Source organism: Dendronephthya gigantea, unplaced genomic scaffold (genome assembly GCF_004324835.1).
Source record: "Dendronephthya gigantea isolate DGI-Jeju-01 unplaced genomic scaffold, DenGig_1.0 000009F, whole genome shotgun sequence".
Taxonomy (NCBI): domain Eukaryota; kingdom Metazoa; phylum Cnidaria; class Anthozoa; order Malacalcyonacea; family Nephtheidae; genus Dendronephthya; species Dendronephthya gigantea.
In genome coordinates, this window is record NW_021163019.1 from 873,865 (window position 1) to 879,864 (window position 6,000).

General features: G+C 37.3%; 1 protein-coding gene across 1 annotated transcript in view; it reads right to left on the reverse strand.

Moving 5' to 3' along the window:
• The window catches only part of LOC114517724 (protein Wnt-4-like), a 34,877-nt gene extending 33,897 nt beyond the window's left edge, over positions 1–980 (reverse strand). Inside the window, exon 1 of the mRNA XM_028537535.1 lies at positions 944–980. The gene's annotated coding sequence lies outside the window, so the exon portion shown is untranslated. The remainder of the gene's footprint in view (positions 1–943) is intronic.
• Positions 981–6,000: the final 5,020 nt, after the last annotated feature.

Genomic DNA, 6,000 nt, shown 5'->3' on the forward strand with positions numbered 1-6,000 from the left:
AAACATCCAGCGTAACATGCGATTTCTGACATAATCTTCGGGCCAAAAAACTAAACTAGATTTGTGTGACACCTTTCCTGACTAACTTTGATCTGTGCTTTAATTTGTTAGCTATATGGAATGAATATTCCGGCTGAAAAAATTGCATGACTAAATAGTTTGCACGCCACGGAAATTTGAGATTGGGGACAGTCGAGGGGACAGTTTTGACCTCTCAGGGACCCTAGGAGGCAACTCTCATCAACGCTTGAATCTGTCTAGTGTTGTTGTTGAAATGTTGAAGTGGCAAAAAATGATATAAAGGTAATATATCTCTCTCATGTAGTCGGAAAACTTTACTATACCACCTACTGCTGCTGTCTCGTGCTTGTTCAAGAGAATTTCAGGTAGCTAACTCAAAAACAGGAAATTACAAAAACAAAGTGCTTGAAACAATTGCGGTCTCGGTCACAATGTCCCCCAATTAACGAGCCAATCCTAGGCAGCTACGAAAGAGATGACATGTCGTTGCGGTGAAATAAAAAAACGTAACACTGATAAAGCTACCCCTGATTATTTACACGCGGGTGTGAAAATTTGCACGTTCCAAGAGATTTTTCCCGAATACACGTCCTGCACGGGGTATTTCCCATTGGCTAATGACAAATAGCAACATACATCTCGATGAGTGGATTAAACGAAGGAAGCCTCAAGATGTACATCCGTTCTGTTGAAGTGTTTTTCCTCAGTCTGGCAAACTCTACAACTTCCCAAAGGTCTTATTAAGCCATTTCTTTATATATTATGTTGGAAGGTGCATTATCATCGGAGCATTTGTTTGCTAATCCTGCACATGCGACTTGACGCGTAACTATTGTAGGTACTTCGTTATTCGTATTCAAAGAATGCATCAGTTCAAAAGGTCGAAGAAGTATATGAGGCATTTACATGCATATGCACTAACCTGTCATCGAGACATAATCGATTGCCGTCACAATTTTCTACACAAATGAAAAACAGCAAGTTATATAGGCATGCCGTCGTCCAGAGTTCATGCAGAACTATATAGTAAGGTTGCAACAGTCTCACAAAAACACAATTAGAGAAATAAGAGGTTAAATGCTCGAATCTCTTTGAGATAAACACATTCAAAGGCATAATGTGCAGTGATACATGGGCATGCAAGTAACTTAAATCTTCGGAATGTTTCAATTTAAAAAAAATCCTCGCGATCTTTCCGCACTTAATTTGCAATTTTTTAAAAAAATAAATAAATCAATTTTTCGAACTCACAGTCTCACACTATGGCTATGTATGGCAATGTAGTTTGTCTCGTGGTGCAAGGCTCCAAACCCATAACATGTCGGTATTAGGTAATATATAGAATTCTTGCAACTAATCTTAGTTTGTTGGTGCTGTCGTGGTGCTCTTGTTAATGCACATACTTCTGGTGTTTGTCTGTTTCCTATCATCTTGTTGATTATTTGGTATGCGTATTCGCGAAGCGATTAAAACAGAAACTAGACATAAATGTCAGACTGCTGATATAGACCACCGTGTGTCTTAAGATTAGGCCATCGTGTGTCCTAAGATATATATCCATGCAGGGCCGTAGCTGGACAACTTCATTGGGGGGGAGGGTGTTGTTGTATATTCATATATTCATGTTTATATACCGTAGGAACAATAGCGTACAAAAGAAATCAGTCGGGCGCAAGAATATTAGAGGAATATATGAATATACCCCCCCCCTCCCCAATGGACCGCTTGCATGATAGATCAACTTGTGAACTAGGTTAGAAGAAGCGAAAATATCAACACAGCTAAAGAGAGCATACTGAAATTAGTATAATTGCCAAGTTTGGCTGCAAAACATCGAGTAGTACGGAAAATGTAGCCATGCGAAGTACGCAATTTTTGTATACTTTTGTATATTACGGACAGAAGTGTGTAATTAATTCAATTACACTCTCCCGGCTATGATACAAAAGTATACAAAATAGACGAACTTCGCCTTGTTATATCTTCGCTTCTTTACAATATTTTCCAGCCAAACTTGGCATTTTTACAAAGTTTAGTATGTTCTTTACGGAAATCTTCTTTTTGTCGCCTGAATCAAAAGCTGGTCTATTATGCAAGTGGTCCAATTAAGCTTCCAGCTGCAGCCCTAATATATCGTATCGAGTGTCACCTCATCGTGACGTACCAGAACAAATGGAACACGGCACGATTTTCGTTAAGACTGCTCAGATATGTGATGAAACACGGCTTCTAAAATCTCAAACTAACAAGTAAAAAAAATTGAAAGAACTTTAAAAAAATTGATCATGAAACTCGGCATGACGGATAGATGTTTTTCATATACATCCGGTAAGATCATGCATATATGATGGGTTATTGACCTCCCTTGTGTTTATCTCATGAGCTTAACAAGAAAAAAAACGAGTAACAACTACAACGTATGCAGATAATATCCAAGATGATGATAGAAATGTGCAGAGGTTTTGCTTGCAAATGTTTGCAGTTTGGGGTATAAAACTCATAGATTAGTCTATTTGCACTGCTTTCGACAGTTTCCAACGGAATCGCGTGTAGATGCTTTTAATAAAATGCTATTCTAGTACTCAGACATAATATAAAGCGCCTATGTAATCTGCTTACAATGTGAAATTATCAACCATGAGCAAATCCAAGGTTTAGAGAGGACGTCACAGAGGTGATAAAATCGGAGGTCGTGAACCCAAGACGCACAATAAGCCAAGAAAAGGATTTTAAATCAACTAATTTGCTTTGTAGCGCATTCCGCGTTTCCACCGAATGCACTAATGTAGGCTATAAGCCCACATTACGGTAGTTACATTGACAGCGTATAGCCGTTGCACTTCTAATCCAATCATCAAACGTCCATCTGCGATATTTCGTGGGCAAGCTGCATAACAAGGGCCGATTGACCCAAATGGCTAATGAGGATGTTTTTAATCAGGAAGCAATCCATTTTCTTAGAGAACACTTCTGGAACAAGTCATCTTACACAATCCGATTACACTTGATGGCGTGAGCAGGAACGACGTGGAAAGCACGAGAGTGTTTGACTGTTTCGACTGTTTTGCCAGAAATTAATACTTTCGAGTCTTGTACTGTTATTCTAAGTGAAACTAAATGGGCAAACGGAAATGATATTCAGATGTTCGACTATATTTAAAACGACTATATTTTCTATTACTAAAACACTAGGAATTAAATGTTGCTCAATTACAGGTATAATTAGTTTGCAAGCCCAACTGAGTCAAGTTATATTGACATATCGAAACGGATTCTATAGTTCCACGATTATCTGTAAAAACGGACACCGCAGAAATTGGTGTTTAAGACGTTTCAACCCGAAAATCTAATCGCTGGTTCACAATTGTGCATTTCTGTATCGCCCTATCAAAGAGAAACCTTTTGAATATCTTAAAAAAGTTCAATTTTTCTTCTGAATACGCATTCTGCAATCTTTTGACAGCTCATCATACACATCTGACCGCTGTGAAATGGCCATTTTGAGGCTTAAAGTATACACAAGGTTATTAATTCAGACGATTCGTTTTTACCGTGAGCAAGCTTCAAATCTTTTGTGCAAGACATATTTTCTTGAATATTTATAAATCTTTTTCCTCACCAAGTTTGAAGTCTAAGTATCGAGAATTGCGGCTAAGCCTATACCAATTTCCGCGGTGTCGTAAAAACTGGGATGTTAAAAAGTTTAAATGCATGGATAGACGTTACCCCAATTACAAGACACCGCTTCTAAGAGCTTTGCTCGAAATCTCCCTCGTTAACGATAATAAAATAACAGCTATATCAGCTATAGATTTTTCTAGGGCTGCACCGAAATATGTATATATACATGTTATGATAATTCTATATAAATATTTAAACATAATCCTCCACTATATTGGCGCATGCAATTCTGGATGAGGATAGAAAAAGTCGAAGGAATTAGAGCGCTTCATCGTAACGCATTCCTGTCTGAGGTTCTAATCCAAACCATTAGTTATCCCCAGCGCCTGCCATGGGTACGAGAATGCATGATAAAGAGTTTTAGTTAGAACGAGGAGAACACATCGAGTACCGTTTGGAATCATACAAGTGTTTCACTTTGAGGTATAGAACCTGTTTAGGCTTCGCAAATGACGCCTGAAGCTCTTAATAGGATATATTTAGATATTCAACTTACTATATATTACAATTGAGGCCCGATTCACGTGCACGATCCAGTCTTGACGGATCAAATTCACTTATGAGGTGAGGTATTCAGTCTGTTGATTAGTCATAATCTGCTTTACTCACGATTTGATGCATATATGTATACAACATTACGACTTTATGTATATATTTATATCACTACAAAACATCCATCAAAAGTGAATTAATTAGAAGTCCATATTTTGGAAATCAATTAATTCATAAAAGAAATTTCCTATATCTCTGGAACTAATTAGGCTAAACGAACTATGAAGCCATCAAAACTAGGGGACATGCATGGATTCGAGTTACCAGTAATAGGAACTGAATGCTATAAAGACTCTATTAAAAATAGATGCATGCTTTTATAAATTGGTATATATTTTTAACAGTGTTTTATATGTAAATAATATATGTAAATAATATATGTAAATAATATAAGTATATTTCATAAGTGTCATGCAAATATAGCAGCAGCGAATTTTACTATATTATTTTTAAAAACTCACTGTAAACCCAAACGTACGTTTTGAGTATCATTTTTCTGTTATAAATAAATACTACCATGTGTATCTATGTGTAAATAAAAATTACTATTGACTTTGATGTTCTTCCTTTACCACAAAAAATAGAATTCAAAAGGCAAAGCTACATTTTGTTTTATGAGCACTTTTAAGCCGCGTTTACACTGCGCGTGCTTTGACCTGGTCTGGACCAGGCCTAGGCCTAGGCCTAGATGTAAACGTTGTTTATCGGTTTATCCCCCTAAAACCAGGCCTGGACCTCCTCTAGGCCACAAAATCCAGGCCGACAGTAAAAGGTGGCCTGGACCAGACCTGCACCTGTCTTGGACCACGATTTTGGTAATGTGAGCGAGATTTACCTTGTCCTGACAAACTTAATAAACTCAACTTAATAGTATATGATTTCTATAGGATCCAAGCTAGTATTAGCACTCAGTTTCGGCGTGTTTTTGGTCTTGTTCCAAGTATTTTGTCAATTATTTTGGCTATCCGATATCATCCATCAAGAAATATAGTCTTAAACCTGGCCAGATTTAGGCCTCTAGGGTATAACCGAGAGACTCCAATGCACTTGACTTAAAGCAAACATCAGACTCATATAGCCGATCAGTATTTAAGTCCAATATGGAAAACCGTGTTAGGGAAATACCCGGTATATTCACGCTATGGATGATGAAGATAATGGAGGCCTCAGTTAAAATACAAATATAGTCATCCAACATTTGGCTGTCATGGAATATTCAAGTGATAACGGCTGTAATCATATTAATAAAGAACTCGATCAGCGCGAGGCTATATTTTCGCGACAACGTATAATCGAATTACTTCAAATTCAAATATTGTTTGCAGCAATTATCCGTAATTAAATATGCTTTCCACTTGAGGTTTCTTCCCATAGGCATAGGAGTGTGTGTGTACACGCATGAAGTTAGAACTAAATTTCTTCGTAAAACTTTACATGACTACATAATATCTCAACTAACGCACATTAGATGATACAGAGAACTGAATTCGGTCAATTTGTTCCGTTAGGTAAATACGAACAGTTTCAATTGAATTGCGTGCGTTCGTCAAGCTCGCTTAATTACAGTGTATATTGAATGCAATGAAGTCCTCTTAATTGCTTTTTCAAAACTGCATGTTTGTTATATGTATGAGAGTATGAGTTTATTTTTACACACACAAAACTGTGGTCGTTCGGTTCGGAAAAGACACATATAGTTCAGAATTCTTTGCCAAAAAATACGATCAGCCATCGCCCCTGGACAAA